General features: G+C 42.4%; 1 protein-coding gene across 3 annotated transcripts in view; it reads right to left on the reverse strand.

The window, feature by feature from the left end:
- LOC117605531 (uncharacterized) overlaps positions 1-24,578 on the reverse strand; it is a 94,028-nt gene that overhangs the window by 66,113 nt on the left and 3,337 nt on the right. Inside the window, exons 2-5 of one of the 3 annotated variants that reach the window (XM_034326955.2) lie at positions 19,803-19,842; positions 19,461-19,729; positions 15,455-16,798; positions 14,809-14,931 (exon numbers count right to left, since the gene is read on the reverse strand). The gene's annotated coding sequence lies outside the window, so the exon portion shown is untranslated. Of the gene's footprint in view, positions 1-14,808; positions 14,932-15,454; positions 16,799-19,460; positions 19,730-19,802; positions 19,909-24,578 lie in introns of all 3 variants that reach the window. The other 2 variants (XM_034326956.2, XM_034326957.2) reach the window with 2 other exon arrangements.

Here is a 24,578-nt window from a genome sequence, read left to right on the forward strand (position 1 = left end):
ATTCAGCGTCGCTGAAGCGCGGAAAAATTCGTTTATCGCGTGAAATCCCCACCTTTGTTTTACAATCCCTTGGTCGATGGAAATTTTTCACTTATTCGCGTCAGTGCTAGGTTGATAAATATTATCTAACATTATTTTGCAACCACCCTCTAGAATGATTTTCATTCGGCGCGTCAAGCGGACACGAAATGTTCCATGATCGAATCCTGTTCACCCCCGGAGAGAAAAATGAAATAAGCGCGACGAGCGTAAAGATTGGCAGAACCCGAAGGGACAGAGAGAAGGGAGAGGGGTCGGAAACGTAGAGGGGGATCATCGAAGGTGGAGGAGCTGGCACACGGAAAAGGGGGATGGTGATGGTACAAGAAGGATAATAATCCGTGGTTTCGATCAAGATTATAGGCGCGGATAAATGAATAGTTTACGAGCAGCGAAAATGAGACGGGTAAAATATTAAACGCTCCCTATGAACACGGACTCGAGCCTTTTATATACTGGTCGCCTGTAATAAACCTCAATGTTAAATGTCTTTATTGCGATTCTGGGCCTATCCTGCTATATACGGTAATTGATACGAACAAACCTAAGGGCAAAATTTTCTCTCTCTCTCTCTCGACTTGTCAGCAAATTACACGCGGCGTATTCACGTTAAAAGGACAGACAGGTATTTAATAACCAGCTTGGTAACGACTTCATTCACGGACGTGCATGTTCTAGCCAACGTTACAGCTCGACATTAATTTTCCCGTTGAGTGTCAATGAAATCTTTTGACAAACGTGAAAAATTCAGATCTAAACTTAGAAAAGTTTGCCTCCGAAATTTACACAAGGATTGCAATACCTGGTCTCAAGGTTTGACTGGACCTTGAAAAAGTCTTGTATACACATATTCGTCTTGACACCGCGTGCGCATTCCTCTATCCGCTCGAGGAACAAGCTTGGCCCGGGTTTGACATTTCGCTTACAAAGCAGCTCATCAGTCCCCCGACGTGTCCGTCTCCGGCGACCGAACTGGACGAAGATTGAAATCAAGAAATCAAGCAAAAGGAGGATGGCATACCGGTCGTATAGGTAGGCAGGTTAGGCGTCAACCCAGCGGGAATATCTGGCGCGTAAGTACACGCTTGAAGCATGTCAGTGACGCGGATTGCACCAGCAGACAGAGAGAAATAGAGAGGAGAAGAGAGATACCCGTGACGGTGGTGTGCGTGGCCAGATACGAGTGTTCGTGTCCAAAATGAATTGACCGGTGCATGGTTGATGGACGTAGCGGGTGGCTCGTTATGCTTACAGCCGGCCCAGCAATCAAGAAGAATTCATACTGAACCGCCTGACGTGTCGCTCATGATGGAAGCCCGGACCTCGGAGTCATCCATCTTTAAAGCTCTTCCGAGTGTTTGCTTTATTCGAGTCTGACGTAACAATTCTACGTTCCTTTCCCTTATCTGAAGGAATTTTCAAAGATTTTGGATCATTCTCAGACCAGCTGTTTTCGGTCTCTTCTAAAATTATAAATTTCAAAATTCTTCAAACTAATTAACGTTCCACTGCCACGAAGAACGAGCTATACCGTACATTCTTTTCTCTTCGAAGTTTCTTTCTTGGTGCTAGAGGCCCTGGGCTGATCGTCGTGTTGGAAAAGGTGGATGAAAGCGTCGGCTGATGGTGGTGCGAGTTGAAAGAAGGAAGAAGGGGATGGGGGTGAGGAGGAAAGACGAAGAAGGGATGGTCGACGTGGCTTGGGGGAGTTTTTCTCGTTCCCGGCTTCCGTCTCCTGGGACGCGAAGCGCGAGGATCTTTTTGCTCGCCTCGACGGAGGATCAGACGTCCCACTTTATCTCCGCCGACCCGTTCAAGCACCCCCTCCTCCTCTTCTACTCTCTTCGTCCATCCCGTCTCTACCTCCCGTATACCATGTCGGTTGCTACCCCTCTTCGAACCTCTATCCTGCCGCAACCCCCGTTGCGCCTTGCTTTTCTACCCCAACGCTCTCCGCCCCTCCTACTCCCCCTACGTCAGCCAGAGCTATGGTTGATCACGTATAGGAGGAGCCCCTAGCAGCGCCTAGAGTGACGCGTCGTGGAGGAGCCATTTGTCATCCATCAGCACACGTTTCCTAGCGCGGCGAGATAGCAGCCTGACCCAGCCTAGACCGATTCTATGCTTCTTATCTTCCTTCCTCTACTCTACTCTGTTTCCCTTGTCCATTTCACCCTCTCTCTTTCACTCTATATAATGTGGGATACTCGGGGAAAACACTGTTCGAGAGGCTTCCACAAAGAGGAGATCACGGATTCGGATTACTGCTCCGAATTGACGTTCTATTTCTTGCGAAGGGTGTTTCTCTAGCTCTTAAGGTAAACAAAGGGGGCTGATTTTGAGGGAAAGATTTTTGAAAAAGGAATTTTCTTATCTTCGAAATATTTCTCTTTAGTGTAATTTTTTGTTTATGCACAATTTCTATATTCTTAACAACGTCTCCCAGGAGCTTCTTTCGAAGGTAGCAATTTCACGCGGACAATTTCGAGCCCACCCTGGTGTTTCACGATTCTTACATCGTCCCAGCTTCGATACGACTACTCCTCGTCATTTTAAAATAAATTAGACTCACAGCAGGGGTTTGTAGCGTGTCGGAGGCTGTGAACGTGATCCGCGTAATTTATGAAAAAACGAGCGATCGAAAGAGGGTGGTTGATGCTACCTAAAACTTGCCAGATTCCAGCGTATCTGTACAACGACGATCGCTGTAAATTGTCACGTCGTTTGTAATGACAATTCGATCGAATCGTTTCGCTTTTCCGCGACCAACTCCCACCTCCTCTTTATCCCACCTCGAATGTGCACCGCATTCTTGGCCACCTTGTTTGCAGACTTTTGTTCTCGATGGCTTATCCGTGGATTTGTTACCACCGATCCGAGTATCGTGAACTGCCTACTTATAAGATTTATTTCGTCCAGCTAAGGGTCAACGTGAACTTTCAACCCCCTTCTCTTCCTATCGAATTTTTCTTCCTTCGTCACAAAGTACGAACTACCAAATGACAGATTTTGATCGAGAAAGATAACGCGTTAAGGGTGCATCGTTCCGGGTGACTCATCGACGGATCGTAGAAAGCCATCCCAATTTCCTATCCTCCCTTCCCGGGCTCTTCTTCGACTAGAAAGCAACGTTTGCAAACGGATTAGAGCCGGTCCATAATTCCTAATTAGCGATCGATACCGAAGTGAAAGAAAGAGAAGGAAAAAGGCAGCAAGTAAGTAAGGAGCTCCCGGTGCCCGGCCACACCAAGGTAATCCGTTAAATACACGGTTTTTTGGGGGAAACGGGTCGCGCGCTGTAGGGGCGTGTAAAGCACAATGGATGATATAGGTATCGCCAATTTTTCAGCCGTCCGCCAGATTTTTCAATGTAACTTGAGAGCCGCTCCCTCGCGAGGTCCCAGGACAGAGGAATGGATGAACAGGCGGTGAAGAAGGGTGGCAGCCGGGGGTCAGGGCGACAAGAACACCGGAGACGACGGAGCGAGAGAGCCACAGAAGAAAAAGAGGCCAGAAAAGAGAATGGAGGGTCGTGTAGAAGAGATAGACACACGGGAAAGAGAGGAAGGCCAGTTCCTGCTCTTCTTCTGATTCTTCTTCTTCTTCTTCTTCTTCTTCTCTTCTACCAGGGAATACAATAATGCCGGGAAAAAAGGTCTGCGTGATGGAAGGGAACGAATCCCGAGGTTACCATCGCGGCTGCATCCACCGCGGCAGAAAATCTGCCCGAGGGGTTCTCGAGGGTGAACCAAGCCAGTTACTGGAGGGGATGCTGCTTCAGGCATCGATGTCATTAATAAAAGTGTCAATGGTGTCAGTGGACTAATGTCGGTAGTCACTCGTGTTGCCTGGCTGGACGGGGAGGGTGGTGGTAGCATCAACCGATCGTCCTATCCAAGTATTTTACCCCCGCTTACCACCCCACGTCGCTTCAATCGTTTTCCGTTGCTCCTTTACACGATACCTTCTTCTTCTTTCAACTAAATTACCGGGTCTTATCGCGTGTCTTACGCAGACACGGGAGAAAAGAATGTCCCGAGTAAAACAACCACAAAAGGGGAACAGAAATTATTTTGTTTAGAGGTAGGAAAAATTAATATTAATATTTCTTTCTTTGGTTGCCTGCCTGTTTAACTCTTACATTATGAATCGTCTAGGAGCCCGAATAGTTTTAGAAAAACCAAAACAGAATCTGAAAGTAATTACTTTCCTGGAAGTAATTACCGAAATGCATTAAACAGGCATTAATGTTCTAAATATAACTTTCCTCTACAACCCTCGTTCTAGCTCTTTCCCGTTCCCTCGGTCACGGAAGTTTTACATTAATTTTACTCGAACCGTCCTGATCTCTACACGCTTCCAACAGTACTGACAGCTAAACAGGATGTCCCAGAATTATATTCCGTCATGATTTTCGAAAGCGATTATACCTCCACCGTTTCATTTTTTAATAGCGAACACAAACTTTCTTTAAATTCAAAAAATAAGTGTAATAAAGGAATATTAAAAAATCCTGATAAGGGTGTAACGTATATCGACGCAAAATGAAGGAACATGTTTGCAGATCGGAGGGGTGGCGCATAGGAATATCTAATAAGAAGCCAGGGCTCATCCATCGTGCAGCGGGCCACTCGGGGGGCTGTCACCGTGGGCGTCAGCGTGCCACAGAGGAGGGGTGATTTACATAGTAATAATATCGGGACGCTGCACCACGGCTGAAGCTTCGAGTCTGAACCATCCGGTCTTAAACTTGTTTCTAATACGCGCCCTCTTTGTAACATCCCTATTGAAACTCTCTGATCATTATTTTTGCGAATAACTAATTTTAAACTTGGAAAAGTTCGATTCTATGAAAAGTTGATTTAAAATATTAGAGAAAACTCTCGAAAAGGAACATCGTCGAGGAGCTGATTAGAATATCAAGAGACGAATAGCAAGCGACCAAGAGTAAACAATAAAAAGGGGTGGAAGGATGTTGAAGGGTTACTTGTCCCTAGTACCGTCTCAGGACAAAAGGGGTTCAAAGCCCGGCCTGACAGACACTTTGACGTCTTCCTCCACGCCCGCGGAGCACAATGTTAATTAACGAGAAGAGAGCCGCTCTAGAGATCCAGGCCGCGTTCTCAATCAACGATGGTATTCATGAGCCCTTCTGCTTGCGCAAAGCCAGCTCTCGAGGGCTGACTGAGTTATGCAAACTAAGTATAGAACGTTTAATAAACGAAAGAATTCGGACGCCTTCGTGAAACAGTTTTTCACTGTCTCCGGGTTGTGTTTGTTGACTGAATTGTAAATGATAAGATAACCCTAAAACACCCTTACATAATACATTACTGAATGATTAAATATTTGTCAACAATAATTATTGAATTTTTAGAAGAAATTGTCTCGTGTAAGACTACTATCTACGTGATGTCATCAGCATCGAGTAATTCATTTCTTCGAATCGAAGCGAAAGTCAACGACAAGACAACCCAATTTCTAATCTCTCTATTTCCCTTCTATTTTCCCTATTGTTCAGTTCCTGGTACCGAGTTATTACAGCAGTTAGAACATGAACAAAATGACAAGATGTGGAACAAGTTCCGTGAAACAATCTACTGGGACGAGACGTACCATTGCAGGAATTAACCAATGAAACTCGATTAACTCCTTTTACATTGAAACTATGCGTGTCTACATCAGACAAGAAATATTTGAGAAAAATTGGAAAATGATAACCAGTTGTATGTCATTGCCACAATGTTTTTCAGACTATCGCAACTTTTGGATTATAATCTGCAGCAATGAGGTGGTTAATAATCCCAAGCCGCCTTTCCCACATGATTCAGATCAAAACTTGAGACACGGTGAATTTCATTATAAACGAGAGAATGCCGTCGAATCTGTATAATTAACGCGATTAATTGGCAAAGCCGAATCGGTCGGCGCGTAAACGCATCCTGTGTACATAATCATCTGCGATAAAAGATCGCTAAAGACATAAGAAGGAGAGAAGTCGAGCAATCTGTACGAAGGACGCGCACGATAATTTTATCGATGCACAACCTTATCGACTTGCAAGGTCTCTGTACAGGTGAATTCACTCTGATTACAGATTCAGCCAGGCTGAAAATTACGCGGTACACGCTGAAGAAGGGAGAGAGAAAGAGATTGATAATACAACGCCGCGTAATTTCACCTATAAGATCAAATTACAGTCGGCGCCGAATTAAAGACCGTTCATTTTCCACGAGAAAGGTTATCCCCTCTTTGTCTGTTGCGTTGAAACGTAAGCTTGGAAGATTTGGATGAAGCGTCTCCTCGCGAACCTGCTCGCCACGTTTTTGATCTTAACTTGTGAAGAAAGCAGTCGCTACGAAGCAGGGGGTCAGACTGATCCAACTTACCGATTTACCTCGATTCGCGTCGTGTCTTTAAAGCAACGGCCTCAACGAGCACCGTTTAACAGGAAATTGCGGTCCGAAGGGCGAGACCTTGCCAGATGTGGAATTAAGTGACTCCGAATGGGCTGTGTTCAATGCCACTGTTATGGTGGCTTTATTATTGAGGAATGAGGGAAATTTTGAAGATTTTTTCGAGAAATGATATAATAATCATTATTATAATGTTTAACCCTTGAAGGGCAAAGATCTAGTACAAGTGGCCACCACCTCTTTCCTTTAGAGACTACCCTAAGAAAAATATGGCTAATAGAAGATTAACTGCAATGGCATATTTTTTTCCAGGAATACCATATTGACTGCTAATTTCATTAACAAGCTAATGACTGTTAAACCGATGCGCGAAGCAATTTGGGGCAGGGAGCGGACATTAAAAGGCCATCACGCTGGGTCCAGGAAGGAGGCTTGGCTACGAATCCGAACAGTACTAATGCCTTCCACCTTCCTCCGCAGCATCCTTTCACGAATAGACGTTTTTTGCATAACTTTGCCGGTACGATCATTCCCCTCTCGTCGCCGCCATCAGCACCCTCTCCCCACCCATCAGCTCGAGACTTCCCGTCTTGCCGTCACCCTTCTACCTGTACCACCGACTTTCCTTCTTTTCTCCACCGACACCTCTTCATCTCTCTTCAACAACAGCATCCAGGGCTGTACACGAGGCTGCGGCTAAGAGCAGAGCGACGTCGCCGACGCCACGCACCCCGACGTCGCCCTGACGCGCTCCACTGACGCTGCGGAGCGGAGATTAATGGCTTCGGACTCTGAAATCCTGGAAAATAAATAGCGGGGGCGCCGGTGGCGAGAGCGAGAGTCCTACGGAGCAAGATGCGATCCCTTCCTCTCTCTGCCCCCCTTCTTCTCATCTCGTTCAGCTCGACTCCTCGCTCACACTTGGCTCAGAGAAAGAGACGCGACCAGAAGGTGGCAGGGAGATGGTCTGGGAGATGGGAGAGGGAAACAGAGAGACGCAGCATCCCGAGGGACCTGCCTACTACTGCTCTTGCTGGCCATCGCGCCATCGCTGGTCCTCCTTTGTGAGGAGACCCGAAGGTTGTCGAAGAACCGACGCGAAAAGCGGCCGCTGTAGAAATTTATTCGAACGGAATGCTTTTGTTGGACCGCCTCGTCACGTGGAAATCCAAGGTTTTCTCGTTTTTCCCGCCGGGATTTATTCAAATACCGTGGAATCGACGTTAGCGAGACTCTTTTGTTTCGACCAGTCGGTTCAGGAAGGTTTGCGCGGAGAACACTAGCGCGTGAAATTCAAACTATCTATAGGCATGAAAACGAATTGTATACGTGAAAGGGTGAAGAACACTTGTAGATTCGCCATCTTTCAGACGTTAATCGTTCAACACTCGGCCACCGGTAACCGAATACCTGTTGTATACACGGAAAGTCTTAGTGGAATGTGTGAAGACGGTCATTATATGGCCGACCAGGGGTAAATTATATTAAATACTAAATAACTGGTGGAAGACCACGGTCTAATTGTTGTGTCGTTTGCATAATGCCTGGTCTGTAACTACTCTCTTCCCTCTACCTTCTCCCTACTCTTCCCTCGGTTCTCCATTTCTCTCTCTCTCTCACTCTATGTCCCTACCAGGGTACCTTTTCCTTGCATCTACCTCGTCCTATCGGCTTTCTTCCCTCCCCTTCACGTGTACAACGAGCTGACCCTCTCCTCTTATTCGCGTCGCAACACCAACGAAAAGATTAATTGCTAATTCTTGCTACTGCAACCAGTTGCTACTAAATACGTACGATGTAAAGGTCAAGGAACCGTCTGGTGTCGGTATGTTGAGCAAGAAACGTAAACGCGTTAATGAGATTTCTCCCTCTTGGTACACTGATGATCGACGCTACTCGCGAATATCTCCTTCGAACTTACATATATAGATACAGGGCGTTGAAAAAATGGATTCGAGCTTTCAGGGTGCTTTCTATACATAATGTAGGAGCAAAAAATCAGGCTAGATCACGAAAGCGGAGTCTGTTACTGGCGCGAAAGGTCGTCCGTCTTCCGTCTCGTTTGAGAGCAACAACGTGGCCTCTCATCGTTCTCCCTCAGTCATCGTCCAGTCACGTTTGCACGGTAGCCATTTGCGAGATTACGCTGAGGCGCTTGCTAGGCCGCTCATTAACGAGCGAACGAAAGAAGAGATTATCAACCGACTAAGCGTAACTAACAACAACGCGGCCCGTCCAATTTGAGAAACGGCTAATTATACGCCGTGGAACGACCGCGACGCGCTTTACCACTCTCTCTTCCCTGTCTCGCTTTCGCTGTGCGAGGAGATACTTTTTCGCGACCACGACTAATTACTCAGAACGACTTCGATCGCCACCGTTGTGACACCGTTGCCAACGCGAGATTAATTGCCATACGTGCCCCCACGAAATTAATTGCACCGTGCTACGCTTCCTACTGTGCCCCGGCGCGTCGCTACCAAAAATTAAACTGTAATAATAATAAGAGAAATGACGAAACCGAAACGGGTGACCGATATCTTAACACTTCGACTACTGTAAAAAATTAAAAAGATCTTTCTCCTAGTGATGTAGAAGCAGAGGATGATTCGAACGAGGCGGATATTCAAAGAAAATGAGAGGAAAGGTACAAGATTGATTGAGAGGCGTGATGAATTGATACACGTAATCGCTTACGTGAATTGTAATTACTTCTGTATGTACAGGATCGCTCAAAGGTTTGGTGCACTTATTAGAAATATTCTGGAATATGATAAATGAAATAAATTTGATCTGATGAAGACACCCTTCGTTTCCCCTTTAAATCTCGACGTGATATCAAAGTCAGACTGAGAACAGAGATTGCGAGCAAAGATTCCTGAACGACGAGTTCGTCGCGTTACATTCCTGAACGATGATTTTCGTTCCTGCACATGGCGAATAGACGGAGAAGGGGGTATAAGGGAGGGCTAGATTTGATTCGTAGGGGGATAGAACAGATCGGGTATGGTGTCTGCCTCGACAGACACGGGGGAGATGGCGGCGTGCAACGCCGTAGCAAAGCAATATCCATAGGAACACCCCGTGTCAGAGGGAGAGATGCAGAGACGTGCAATCAATCACGAGGGACCCTGCTGCCACGTTCGTGGCCCTCGTATCAAACGTAACGCACGGTAAACATTTTTAACTTTGCCACGTTATTAATATTCGTTGCGCCACGGGAACCTCTACACCCCCTCCCCCTCCGTGTCCCTACCGCCCTCCTATACACGGAGCTTCACGTTTTTGTTAATCAATTTGCCGCCGTTCGCGAAACGAAAAATCGTGGATCGAATATTTTTTCTTTCGTGACTTGTTTTGAAAGTTTATTAGTTTCTAAAAGCCTAATGGTAATTACAATTTTTTTAAGTACCGTTTTTCAATTTGTAGGTTCGGATGGTCGGAATATCCGAAACGATGAATGCAATCGATATTAATTGCGGTAACGCGATATCGTATGTGCGCTTTTAATTACGTGGCCGACATGCTCGCCAGGATCACATTAGACGTAATGCACGGGAAATGTTTTTAACTCCGCCGTGTTATTAATATTCGTTAGTGCTCCCGGCTCACCCGACCCAGCTCCTCCTCTGTGTTCACCTTTTTGTTGTGTTAACGCGCATTCCAGCCCGCTAATCGCAATAATGGAAATTAATAATTTTTGACAGAAGCTTCTAATCGCAAAGCGTTAAAAATGATTACAGGCTTAATTAGCAAATGTAATTCAGAAAATCATAGAATAACAATAGCAGGCGACGAAATACTTTTGTAACACCGATGTCTCTTTTCTGTTTTTCAGAACAGTTCGACATAGAATTCTGGCAAGGAACCCTCTTCTGGTAGTTCTTGAAATTTCCTTCAATTACCGGCACACAGAGCGAGCTTGTAGCTGTTGTGAGCGTTTAACAAGGACCACGTGTGTAAGACAATTCTCGACGGTTGTTACGGTCCGAGGATCGTAGCACGAGCAACGACAAACAACAACAGGATTCAGCTGCTGCTGTTTCTGCCCACGCAACGACCAACAAATGTCAGAACTGTAATCCGGATGAAATTAAAGCGCAGAATTAGCTGTGCCAGGTAAATAAGCGAACGCGACGATTCTTGCTAACCAAAGTGTCAGCTTTACTAATTTACTGTCTAAATTGCTCAAAATGCATCAAAATATTTCCACTCAAACGGTTGATAACATTCAGTTCACAGAGAGCAACGTGAAATCTTGAAGATCTCTGTGAAGAAGAAGAAGAAGAAACAAAACGGTCGTCAAAATGAACGAATGTAGTTGCTTGAGATATCGCCAAAGGGTGATTAATGAACACGGAAGAAGTAGAAGAAGAAGAAGAAGAAGAAGAAGAAGAAGAAGAAGAAGAAGATGGTAGAAGAAGAAGTCGAGAATTCGGCCGCTGTCAGCTGGAACACGAGATCGTCCCGAGGAATATTCTTTTTAATCCGCTCATAAATCCGCGCCGCGAAATTCGCCTGGTGAACGAGCCGTGAGCGCGATTAAATATTAACTACGTGGTCGATTATGTAATTAAAAGGGTATTCGTAGTAATTGGGAGGACGGGGGCTTAACGAGCTTTCTAAAATTTCCGAAGATAATTGCGCGTGCAGCCCGCGTGATTATCGGCGGTTCGCTAATTACGGGCTAACGCGGATCGTTTCTCTTTTCCAGCTATTACGCTCCGAGTCGCCGCGGAAACTGGCAAACGCGCCCACGAGATCCTGCAACTTCCTTATCTTGCTTTTCGACTTTCCCTTCGAAACAGGAACTACCATCCAGGAACTTTGCTACCCAACCACCGTTCCTATCCTCAGCCTATAACTTTGCGCCCCGTTTTCGCATCGATACGCACCATCTACCCTTAGCACGCTTCGAAATCGCTTCAGTAATTGTTTCTAGGTGAAACGATCGTTTCTCGATCCATGCAAGTAGTTGCAATCAATATTACTTAGGATATTTTTAAAATTATATACTGATTATACTAGCTAAGAAATAAAATTACATGAATTAATGATGATATTATGGTTTGATACGAGTTCATCATCTTCGGAGGGTTTAGTAAAATAAAACAATCAGACATTTCAAACATTTACTAATAGTTACACTAAGAATTCTCTATGCCAGATTGAGTTATAGTTTGACGGGACCATTAAATGCAGTCATTAAGGAATCATTAATCTTCCTCTACAGTGTGCATGACAACGGAGTCATTGTTGGAACAGGTGCTACTTCCGAGGAGGCTGAGATCATTAGCCGAATAAATGGAATCGGCCCTTCGCGGAATAAAAGAATCGATGATAGGAATCTTAACGGGAACAGAAACGACCCGTGGCGTTTCTATGATGGCGGCAATTAACCAAACCTGAAGTGGGAAGAATATTTCTACGTATCATCCTTTCCGACGATTATGTGCATATGGTAATGCAAAATGGTGCTCGTTGTCAGCAAATTCGAACGGAAATATAAGAAACCGTAGCCAGGTAAGGAACACCGAAAATATTCACTGGAGGAACATAAACGGCCGTCGTTTGTCAACCAGACGACTCAATGTCTCTCGCGTAACTCGCGTCAGGCTGCGCGAGGAATCCGCAAGATGTGCGATAAACGACGGAATCGAAAGGCAAATAAACGCTTTGCGGCGCCGCAAGCGAAATGCTCGATGAATGGCACGCTTGATCGATGCAAGGATCTTCGAGGCTGGCCTTGGTAACAACACGAAGATACGAAACAATGCTTTCATGCGGCGGAAATTGGATTCGAGAGGCAAGATTAATTAATCCGCCATGGACAAGCTTCTGCGGTTGTTAATCTTTGTAATTAACATCATGATAGAATAGATTGCTGTTTTTTACAAATCGAAGGTCTATCGTTAAATTGAAAAGCATTTTTATGCAATTTTCAGGATCAACCTTTACGTGAACTATAGGTAGATAAAATAACACTATACCCAAATAAAATAGCTGTAATTTTGGAAAAAAAGATACGCTAATATTTGGAAAAAGATACACAAGACTTCCAGCGTTGAAAAATTGCAAATACAGTGAACACCGTTTATTACAGTGATCCAGATAAAGTAGATATAATGTCTAATAAAGCTAATAATTAATAGTAGTATAAATTATAGTGTGTTCAAGATAACCGATAATATATAATTTAACGAGAGAGATGACTCTACTGATCGTTTAGGATATAAAGGTCAGTAGATAATGATACAGTAAATTAATGTAACAACGCGGTTGATAACTAACAACATTGTACACTGTAGATTAACTATATAATACTAAATAATAATTTTAATTAAATAAACATTCCCGATAATGTTCAGCAATTTCTAAAGTCACCTCCTTAATGCTAATTCTTTCCTTTACTATGTTAATAAATGGTAACGATGTTTTTAACTCAATATTCAATCTGTAACACGATCTTTTTTCCCACCATTAGGACTGTCAAAATAGTATAACAGATTAGAAAGAAAAATAATGCATTTTTATGATTCTTCAATATAATATTTTTAATTGTATTGTTTAAATTTTGCAAATATACCTAATACCTTGACCTAATCACATCTGAATGAAACGATGTAAGATAATAAAAGAAATTGTTGTATCGGTGGACCGGTGATTAATTAAAAAAAGAGAAAATGAAGAAGAAATGTTACACCTGCGTGAAAATTTATGCGTCGCGTACAAGTCGCGCGTATCGTTTCTTGTAACAAATTACATGCATACTTGATGGAACGAGATATTTATTCGAGGAGGCCGTAACCATAACGAACCGTGCGAGTTCATTTTCACACAATACACTATTTACTTCATTTCAACTAATAATTAACACCAGGATAATAACTAATACCACCGCTTTAAGCTTAAACAACCTCGTGAATTAATTTAAATGAACGCTTTAAGCCTCTACCAGCCTATCATCTATCGTCACTTCAATTTCAATTTGGATACATATATTCAATTTGCACGAGATCAAATCGGCCGATCTCGAGACTCTACGTCGTCAGACTACGTTTCACGGATCGTATTATTATGTTTAAAAGCTATTTGCATCACTTTGTTACAACAAAAGATGCTATCTATCACGAAAAATCTCCTTTTAATTAAAAGAGGTTTTATATATATTAAAATTTGTATAAAAGCATTTATCAGAACTGTTCTTTGAGGGGTGGAAAATAAATTAGTACATAAAATCATTCTTGAAGAATGTTTCGCAATTTCTAAAATTAATATTATTATGAAAGGAGTATGTAAAATTTTTTGAGATAAATTTTGTATGTTGCAATACTTTCTATTACACATTTTGACGGATTATTCTGTCATCCGACGCAAAGCAGTTGAAGCGAAACCGTGTTGCAAAGAAATATTAATCTTGTCAATTGTGATTAATACCTGATTCTAGATTTACAAGTTTCGACTGCTTTTTCAAGTGAAATTATGGCTCCGCTATAAATTATTGCCGATTGATTCAGTGAAACACTATTCAAAATTATCAGAGCATCAGATTTTACACGAATTCCGAATTTTTCAATCCGAATATTCGAAAATATAGTTGTACATAAAACAAAAAGGCATTTCGAAGCGTTTCTTTCGTTTCACATTTGCGTAACGCGTGCAAATCGTTCAAGACCGCCTTTACGATACGATTTACACCCTCAGGTCTGTTTCCTGGAGGAAGAAAACCGGCATTGTTCCAATGCGAGTACCACACGTGTTTCCTTCGAAATTGGAGCAATTTATGGGGCCCGAAAATCGTCGCAATATTCGACCCACGGCATTGCCAACATCTGGCTTTTTTCTTGCAAGTTTGGTCAATGCTACGAAATGCCTTTGTGAAACAGATTTTGTAAACTCGACAGGGAAATTAAGATTTATGCTGGCAATAGAAAATGTGGTGATTTTTACCGTGACCTTTAGAGATCTAGACTTCATGGAAAATGGAAAGACTGTTACTTCATCAATAAATCAACATTACTCATGACGTAACATTACAAACGCAATCTTGAAGATAAAGAACAAATTTTTCTCTGAATATCAATATTAAATTTTTATCTGAATAATCGCAAGTAACATTACTCGTATCAACATTAAACAACAAATAACTGACAAATTACTGCACGTGCCATTAAACTAATCTTTGAATAATATTTCATACGAATCATACTGATAATTGTATTTTATCAAGAAAACAACCGATCAATATTGTTTTGTATAGTCGCATTTCCGTCGCTCGGTTCGCGACTGACTTCGTTTTAAGAACAAACGGAGACACATAAAGAAGTGGCATGCGATGGCAAAAAGTACTTACAATTTTCGGAAAGCATGGCTCGAACAGGGCACAGAACTCGAACGCGCGTCACGGCAGGCTGCTTCCCCGTCCGATGTGAGACGTAAACTGGCTCGTCGACCGTGGCAAACTCGTATCTCTAAGCTAATCCACAAAATCTGTTTATTGCTCGAACTCGATCGAGTGCGAGCCTTACGGCCGCTTCGAGATGTCAACAATCATCGAGCGACCGTAATGCGACGATTTGAAAGCAAAACACTCATGCTTTTTCTTACAGCTATAAATCATTTCAATACAAGACTAACTATTGCAAAAATATTTGTATCAATTTTAACCAATACTATACTAATGATATTTTTTGAAATAAAGAATTGTTAGAAATTGAATATAATTGTGTTTTACAATTTAACCCCTTACGATTTAAGTATTTTTTTCTTATATTCCAACCGAACTGTAATAAATTAATTAACGAAATATGAAAATTTGTATTAAATTAGGAACTTAACCTATGAACACTTCAGCACATAGCTATCAGAGTATTAAAAATCATCATTATCCTTCATCATACTAATTTACGAGATGAAACTACCCCAAAATTGATCAAAAAACCCTCTTACACCCCTTAGAACAAAATCCACCCCAAGATTCAATTCCAAACCCAAGTTACCTGTACAGATCCAAGATATCCGCGCTGCCCATCGTCTGCTGTTCGCTTCTAGGAACGATGAGATCGTTGAAAAATCGTCGAACCCTTTGGGTCCTGGTGTCCCTAAAAAGGGCCCGATGTCGCGAAACAAACAATACCTCAGAAATTTAAGAGAAACACGTTCTTTTGACGCGTTGTGCAAAAAATCGATCGGTCGTATCCGCGGTTCGGCTACGAAGAGGGCAGCACCTCACCGTGCAATTTCACGTCGGCGGGGCAACCATCGATGGCCGCGTTTTTGTTATACTTGTTCTCTGTTTTTTTTTTCTTTTTTCCCTTTTTTTTTGGGTTCGTTCGCCCCTCTATTCTCTCGTAGTTGGCAGATTAGGCTAATGCGATGGACCAGATGAGATATGGGCCAACGAATCGGAGCACGGTGCTGGCAGGGCAGGGGCGTGACTGTACCCTGGAAACGGTCGTGCCCCGGGCCACAGTCACGACGTGAACTAAGTGCTGGGTGGAGCCCCGTCTAGGCACTACCTACTCGATGGAACCATCATCCTCTCCCTCGAATGTCACGACACGGGGCAACCTAATGGCTGCCAGCTACCTCGAAAACGGCGCCAGTTTTGAAAGGTTTTCGCGACGATTCCTGTTTCTAGCCTCCATTTGGTTTCAGTTTCCACAAGGTGTTTGCAGTGATCCGCGTACTATTTGCTTCCAGTGAGATCAAGAGTGCGGTGAACACCTGCATATAAGTGTTGGAGATGAATTTTGGAAAATGATAATTTCATTTGTAGAGTCGTAGCTTAATTAATATGACTGATGGAAACCTAATGGTCAATGGAGACGTTGATTGGTACGTGGTTACAGTGCTGGTAAATGGAGAACAATTTCTTTCTTAGATATCTGCAAAACTTTTTAATGTATTTTAGCATATGTTACTATGAATTACTTGTAGCAACAAAATAGTACATTTGTGTTGGACATAGTACTAACTTAACACTTAATTGTCGACAATGTTGTTATCATACTGATAATTTTTGTTAATTATCATAAACTATAGCTATGATAAATTCATCGAATATATGTCTACTTATTCAACTCGTATTTTCACTTTATCCAACACTGTTCCAAAACATCAGTTTTTATAAATAATTAGTGTTCAATAGAGTAACTGTTTCCATTTTATCCAACACACTTTTTAAAGGCCACACCCTTAACCACTTTGCTTCAGCAACTTGCTTGCTTTCCAGATTGATCCAAAATTTGAAGCTCACAGTTGAATCTTCATTCCACCCATAATCATTGTCATCAGTCATTAAGCCAAAACGTTGAACTCGCTGAATTTCCAAAACGCATCACCTGAAACAATTAAAATACTCGTCAGTCAAATTGTCTTAGCATATATTAACATATTCTTAGCGGTGGTATTGGAACTTTTCAATGATGGTTTTGGTGGTCAGGAAAAAATTGAGAACCGCTGTTCTAATGAAAAGAGGCAATCATTAAACTTCATGTTAAATAAAAAATTAACGAAACACAGACATTTCCTGTAACATGCATATCTCGTTGAAATGACGTCTCTTTTAGAAACAGAAATCGTGGATAAAGAAAAAAAAAGGAGGCGATGCATTGGTAGCTCATACAAGCAGTTTTCAGTTGATCGGACTTCACCGGGTATTTTTTACGTCTGTTTGCCCGTTTCAATTCCCCGTTCGAACCCGCTCCTCATCCATCTGCCTACCGATATATTCGTTCGTGGGCATATCTCCCGGCCACTTTTCAATTTCGTTCGACGAATTTCCACTTCCTGTTCCACCTTTCTACCAACTGTACACGTCCAATCTTCGAAATCATAAATCTGTGTGCTTTTTACTTAAGTAACCCATTAATACTCAAAGTTGCGTACTATCTGTTTAAGCATCGACGATTTAGCACGCGATACCGAGTGAGCGACAGTAAAGGTATTATGCTATCTTGAATATCTTTGGGAAGCAAGGTCATCTCGGAGTATCTCATCAAACGTCCACGGTGAAGGGTCAAGGAGGATGGGGTTGAAAGCTGGACGAGGCGAAATTTCCAACGTGCCACGGACTCGACTAACCCGTCTCTCCGCCTTCCTCCAGGGAATACTACAGCAGTGTCATCGGAATATACGGCTAATTGCGAGGATGTTTTGTTTGCCTGTCGGAACCCGAGACCATCTCCCCTTACAAGCTTTTGCATTTAGCCTTTCCGTATCGACGACGCGTACAGAGCACGAAACTCCGCGAAGCCGGGGGTGGCTTCCTCGTCAACCACCCTTCTACTGGTAACTTTGCTTTAACGGTATAATAGGATACCCAGGGCACGGTGAAAGTTGCTTTTCCAACAAAATCCTGGATGATTCTGAACTAAGAACCTTACACGACGGCTAGGACTGTTACTCTATGCTCCGATGGCATCGAGTTGCCAGGTTCTGATAAACAAATTTTACTGTAATTTCTCGCTACTTTGCCGAGGGACGCCGATTGATTTGTTAATTAAGTCGTGGAAATAGTTTCGCAGGCGCGCACGCGACAGGACGTATTAATCGTCGAACATCGGAGGTCATATATTGTTTGTGACGCTTTAGACACGAACATTGATTGCGAGAGAGACGCCGGCGTCGCTCGGTGGTTTGCGGAGGAGAGACGGTGTGCTGCTCGGCCAGGAGGACGAGGGCGTCCCGGGGGAGGACGGAAGTAGAGGGAGCGGCGATATTATTGATTTATGTCCCGTTCTACGTTATGTATTCTAGCTTTTCCTCTCTACAATGACACCGAATGATGCCCGACCGAGGTGCAAGGTTTTCCTCGATTTCGGCTTCGACTTCGAATACTTCGACGATGGTCCAACCCTATAATCCGCTTCGCTGAAGTTCTAGTAGATCAGATGTTATACTGAGTATATTCAAATACATTTTATAGATTTCCAAAGTCAATTTTGTCAATCTTAAATACAACCGTAAATATCAGAGAAAATATAATGAGTCCAACTATGAAGGCCTCAAAATCCTTGCCTCTATTTGGTCAATTTTCAAAATGATAAGAATCATAGCAAAATGATCAGGGTCGTCACAAAACAACCATGAATCCTGTACAACAGGATTATCACTCGATTCGAGGGTAATAAATCAAAATTGACCATCAGCAGAGCCGGAAGCGCAACAGTGGCCATCGAAAATCCTGTTCATCGAGCAAGACGAACAACTATCCCCGATGATATCAATTATCTTCGATACGAGTTACAGTTACTAGCCACGAAGCGGTGTACAGGGTGGAAGGTAGGTTGACGCGAAGTTGTGCGTGCCGGAAGTCGGGGTGGGCGCAGAGAATACGAAGGCAGGGGGGGGGGGGCATAGAGGGTGGTCAGAGATCAAGAGAGAGAGATCAGCGTGCGGGAAGCGCCGAAAATTGATGTATTCCCTATGCAAAACAGCAGTAGCCACGGCGCTAGACGGGTAGCTTGGACAGCACGCAACTGAGAATCCTCTATGGCCCCGGTGTCTCTCTCGTTCTCTGCCCTTCGTCTCTCTCTCTTTCTCGCCGACTCGTCCGTCTCGCCTTCTACCACCATCACCGACTCCGTCACCTACGTCCTGAACAGAATCGAGAGCGGTATAGGAGCAATTAACACTCTATTAACACTAACGACGCTCATACATAACAACGGTGCCGCTGGGATTGAATTTATGGTCTGTTAATGGGGGTTACTTTATGCGTTATGCAGTCGTACCGCGTCACCGGCGACAAACGGCGCTCGCGTAAATTTTGCACCGAATCAGCGCTAACGGATTCTTACGTACGCTACAGGAAAGACGCGCGGAATATAACCGCAAAACACTAATGGTCTTAATTATCATCTAATGGTGTAATGATTACATAATTCCCATTCGATAGACAGGATTCATTGAAAGAAACGAAAGAGGAGAAAGAAGGAAACAGGTGTACGCGCGATTTCTCTAGGGCGTAACGCGAGTAAACAATAAAGTTAGGGGGCTCACCGTTCGTCGAGTGCAACGAAGTCGAGTGCCAAAGTTCATCGTGAGATCCTGCCCTCCTCACGGCTAAAGGAGACGCGGCAAGGCCGGTAAAGTGATAAAGCGGCCATAAATTCTGACCGCCATCCTCCCACCAAGCCCCTCTCTAACCTGCCAGCTAGCTCTCTGCTCTGTCTCTCGTTCTCTTGCTTCCTTTCGTCCTCCCTTGTCTTCCTTCCTCTTCCGTTCACCTTATTTCACCTCGTCCCTCATCTTCAACAACCTGGATGCACCTGCAACAACGAAATTGGCAAAGGTCAGCGCGGGTTTCGAAGCTTTAGATCGGTGGATGGTTTTGATACTCACTGGTTGATGATTCTGCTGGATGCTCATGAAAAATGTTCATCTGTTTAATGAAAGGATTGAAAACTGTTGAGTTGTCCATGCGAGATTGACCCATAAGAACTATGAACTTAATACAAATTGCGTTTAGGCTACAGAACAACTCCATCGAAAATTGAACCTCGAGAATTAATGTCCTAATATTAGGTCTTTACTCCAGAAAGTCTCAGGATTTCTTTTTGAGAATCTTCTTACCTGATGAATTATTCAACGAAACAGTGTCGACCACGTGTTTGTACATATTTCGAAGGGTGTCAAATCGTGTCCCAGGTTCTTCCCCATAAAAAATTTCAACTATAAACTCTACTATTCATTTCCAAACAACTCATGGGCTCGACTGAGACGTTATTTCTCATCCAAATCTACCGATCTTTTATTTTGTATCTAAGAGAATCGGTTGAAATGTAACCCCTATTTAACCCTTTGCCTTACAATGTTGAGCCACAGTTATGGTGACGCTTAGGGTTCAAATGAGAAATCCTTAGTGACAGAAGGCAAATCTGCAGACAAGAATCTTTCACCAGAAGAAAATTGGTTCGTGGGACAAAGGAATCGCAGCTTCCCATTCCTATGGGAAGTCAAAGCGTGAACGGAAATTAGGTCAGTCAGGAACGCATAGAATTCCACGTGGACGCGGAGAATGGAGATGTCCCGGTCGAGAAGAAACCGTTGCCTGCAGGTAGTTTGGTGAAATGTTGAAATCCAATATCGCAGCGTAGCCAGGCATACCAACTGCCTAGAAGCTAGGCACACGGTATGTTCGTTGCAGCGCAGGGGCGAACAGACAGAAATCCCAATAAATCATCCCGTCACGAGCCGTGAGCCAAGGCGGAGCCTCTTGCCTCGTATTAGCCAATAATAATCCTCTCCGAGGTGGAGGCCATCTTGGATTATACAATGGTTCCTTCCGCCACAATTCGTATAAATGCAACCTTCGGGTTACCGGACAACCTTTCCTGAAGGGTCCCAGTGGCGTACCGACCGTGATATTTTTCGGTCGACCGTGAAAATGCATCGACCGTTCCTCTGAATCGATGTCATTCTCGACGTTTATTTAACCGAGATCGGGGTCGATACGACCCTTACAAACCGATCTGACAATTAACTTAATAAAATAAATATTTCTACGATAATGAATAAACTTGAAAACCTAAAAAAAAGAAACACTTTAGAGGGATTGAATAAACCCTCAGACCAGTCCACATGAGTGATCGATAAAGTTTGATCAGACACGGAGACGAAATGTTGAGAAGAATGTATTTTATACATCCGGTTCGTCAATTGTTCGCATCGATCTTGACACTCGATTCGTTTTCATATTCAACCACAATTTATTTCTCGTTTTCAAACACAGCTATTATAATTAATATAATTATTATTATTAATATGGACAGACTCTTATATAATATAATACAATACGGTTTAGACTTGTCGACATGATAGCGTTATAATACTATTATCGTTTTTTCCCATCGTCATCGTCATTGTCTTTGTTGTCGTCGTCATTACTCATAATACATAGCTCAATCGCGGTGCATATCGTTTGTCATTGCAAATATCGTATCGTTATTATCCTAAATCGTCACCATCGTCGCCATCATTATCATCATCATCATCATCGTTTGCTGACATACTCCATTTTCTTTTTCTCCTCATGTGTACATTTAGTTTACATAATGCGGGACACTACAAAATAATTATATACGTTTATCATAATTCGTAATACTATTATATTTATATTTATATTCCATATTTATATTTATTTATATAGATTCATTTATTTATATCTTCTGTTTCCGCTTATATACTTCGGTTAAGTGGTGTGTGTAGCCTACATCATTTTTCGACCTGGCTAGGCACACCTCTATCTAAACGTGTTACTTCTTTTTTTCTTTTTCTTCATTCTTCCGCATCGCGTAACCGCTTTGAACGAATGTGTTCTTGTATCCGGTCTTTGTGTGTGTGAAGGGATGTTCCATCGGTTCGGTCGGGGGCAATGTGTTCACGTAGTACTGATGACTTGAGTGTACAACCAAAATAGGGTAGAAAAAAATGAATTTGAACTTCTCAGTAACTTGGGTCAAAAATTTTCAAAATCGAATTTATCAATGCGTAAAAAATAAGAAAGTAGAAGTACTAAATAAATAAATAAATAAATAAATAAATAATCAGGTTAAAAACCTAATTTTAATCACAAGTACTACGTATTGGTGACGACAACGTTGCGGCTCTTAATAAATATTGTCATCCTTTTATTCTATCTTCTCGTCACGGTTACAGGACAATCGAACCTCTTACATAAGGGTCGAAATCGTCCCTAAGCGACGATTTTTTGTTCGTATATTATTACAGTACCGTATCAATAAATAGTAATTAATTAATTCTCTGCTACCGTTACTTTGTAATCTTCTTTTAGTCTATTAAACAGGTACCTACTTTACCTACGCGGTATCGTATACAGCGGTCGCGGTTCGCGATTCGATGCCGCGACGTCAGACGTCGCCTTTCACATTGCCCCGCCGATAAAAAAAACTTTCCACGCTATTTTGAGGCAATTATTTACAATGCTTCCTCTCCTGTAACAGCGCAACCCATGGCGCGAGACATTCATTTTTCAAGGAAAATGGTAGCAAATTTGAAATTAGTACTATTGTTTTCGACCCGATAGAATTTCTAAAGTACAAAGTACATATTCTTGGTTTCGAATTTACAAACTCATTACAATAAACGAACTATAAGGATGCGCTATTGTAGGGTATCAGTCTTCACAGAGGCGGAACATTATTTAATTATAAGAAACTCTTGTCGAATTTGAAGAAATGTGTGTAACAATGACGACTGCATCTTGAAAAAACAATTTACGCTGGTGTATTTACAAATGCAACGGATGTGCAATGACCGGACGATTTAACGCTACACCTAAACAAAGGAGGCTTTTGGATACTGCTTTCTTCCTTTTATGTAAATGATACTACGCGAAAACATGAGTGTTTCTATGTATGTCTGAGACGAAAGAGATCGTTTTCAAAAATAAAACCAATCAAAAATAGTGAACAAAGTTACGTATGGACATTGCGGCACCTGTGACTTTATTAAACGTGTACCAAAATTTTCTTCCATTCTATCAGTATGAAATTGTAGACCGTTTTTAATCCTTTTTGCTCACTTTTTAATATATATCTTCTTTCGTATTGTAAAAAAGACGGCTAATCGACTTGTAGGACATAATGGAGATTTTTAAGTTACAATATTCCGAGCGATGGATGATCGCGTTGACTGAAAGTAGAGAGGCGATGGACTACTGTTCCTTTCTTCTTCTTTTCTTTACGTATTTAGGTAAGATATACAGTACCTATAAAGGTGTATACGAAACTAGCGACACCTGTCTGGAGAGTGACAGGCAGTCAGGAACTCTTCGGCGCATGGGCGTGCGAGGACGTGGTTTTATTGTTTGCCAATTATGACATATATTAATTTACACAATTGGTATTCTGGTAGACTGTCAGAGACATGAATCAACCTGGCAAGTGCATTAAAACAGCATATAAATTAATAAATATTCATAAAGAGGGTTTCCCCATCTGCAGAGACCATTTTTATTAGGACTTACTATCGTGTTTAATGTAGATTTCATAAGTGGTGTTTGCGAGCTCCCCAAATAGACACATTGACTATATACACGATCGCAAACCCCACGAATGTTTTAATTATTTAATTGCGCGTTGCCCATTTTATCATTTGTGGTGAATTAGATTAAATGTCTTTTACTTCTTTTCTGTAACCACCGTCCCCGCCCGCTGCAACCGACATGCCCGTTTCCTTAATTCTATTTAATTATCATCTTAAGAGTTAGGCTTTAGTCGTAAACCTTATCGATTAAACGCTATCTTAGTGACTCACTTCGTACATACGCACTGTTGTTCTTGTTCTTCACTTCTCTCTTTCTCTTTAACAATTCCACTTCCTCTCTTCGTCGCTTTTAACTCTACATACAATCACGTTACTCGCTTGTCCACTTTTGCTTTTGTTTCTCTTTTCAAATTACGTATATATCCGTAAATTTTTACGCGACTATATAAGAGTAAAGATAAAATATATAATTTTGCATTTTACACATTCCAGTTCACGCTAGGAATTTCCTCTTTTTTTATTTCCCCTCGTCAGTTTCACCGCATTTATACACATATATATTTACTCTATATTAGTAGTAGCTCGCTATCCAATGGATACAAAAATTTCTTTTTTTCATTTTAAGCTAGAATTGGTGTTCCCGGCGATCGCTCGCGGTTCGAAACTTTTCTCCTCGTGGTTAGCCACGCGATTATTGCACAATTAATTTATTTTTCTTCGTGTGTTACGAACGATTGCTAGTAAGAGAAATACCGATGATAAATTCACTAGTAGCGATCGAATGAATTTCTCGCTTTATGCGTAATAAACTGAACCTTGAATCGGTGAAAAATCATCGAGATCGATTTGCACTTTCTACCGAGAACGTGCGTGCTACACGAATTGAGACATAACAATGTGAACGCCCTTTTACCAATTGGTCAAACACATTCAGCTACAGTCACTGAGTTATAGCCTAACTGGAGTGTGAATTAAAGGCAGGCTGAGTTGTTGAAGAAGGATAGTTATACTTAAACCTAGTTCACAACTACATATAGAAACAGGATTGCACAAAGAACTGAAATAAGAATGGGGCTCTCCCTAGGGACCCCTAGGTCAGCGCTGTCCAAG

This window comes from Osmia lignaria, chromosome 14 (genome assembly GCF_051020975.1).
Source record: "Osmia lignaria lignaria isolate PbOS001 chromosome 14, iyOsmLign1, whole genome shotgun sequence".
In the NCBI taxonomy this organism is placed as follows: Eukaryota; Metazoa; Arthropoda; class Insecta; order Hymenoptera; family Megachilidae; genus Osmia; species Osmia lignaria.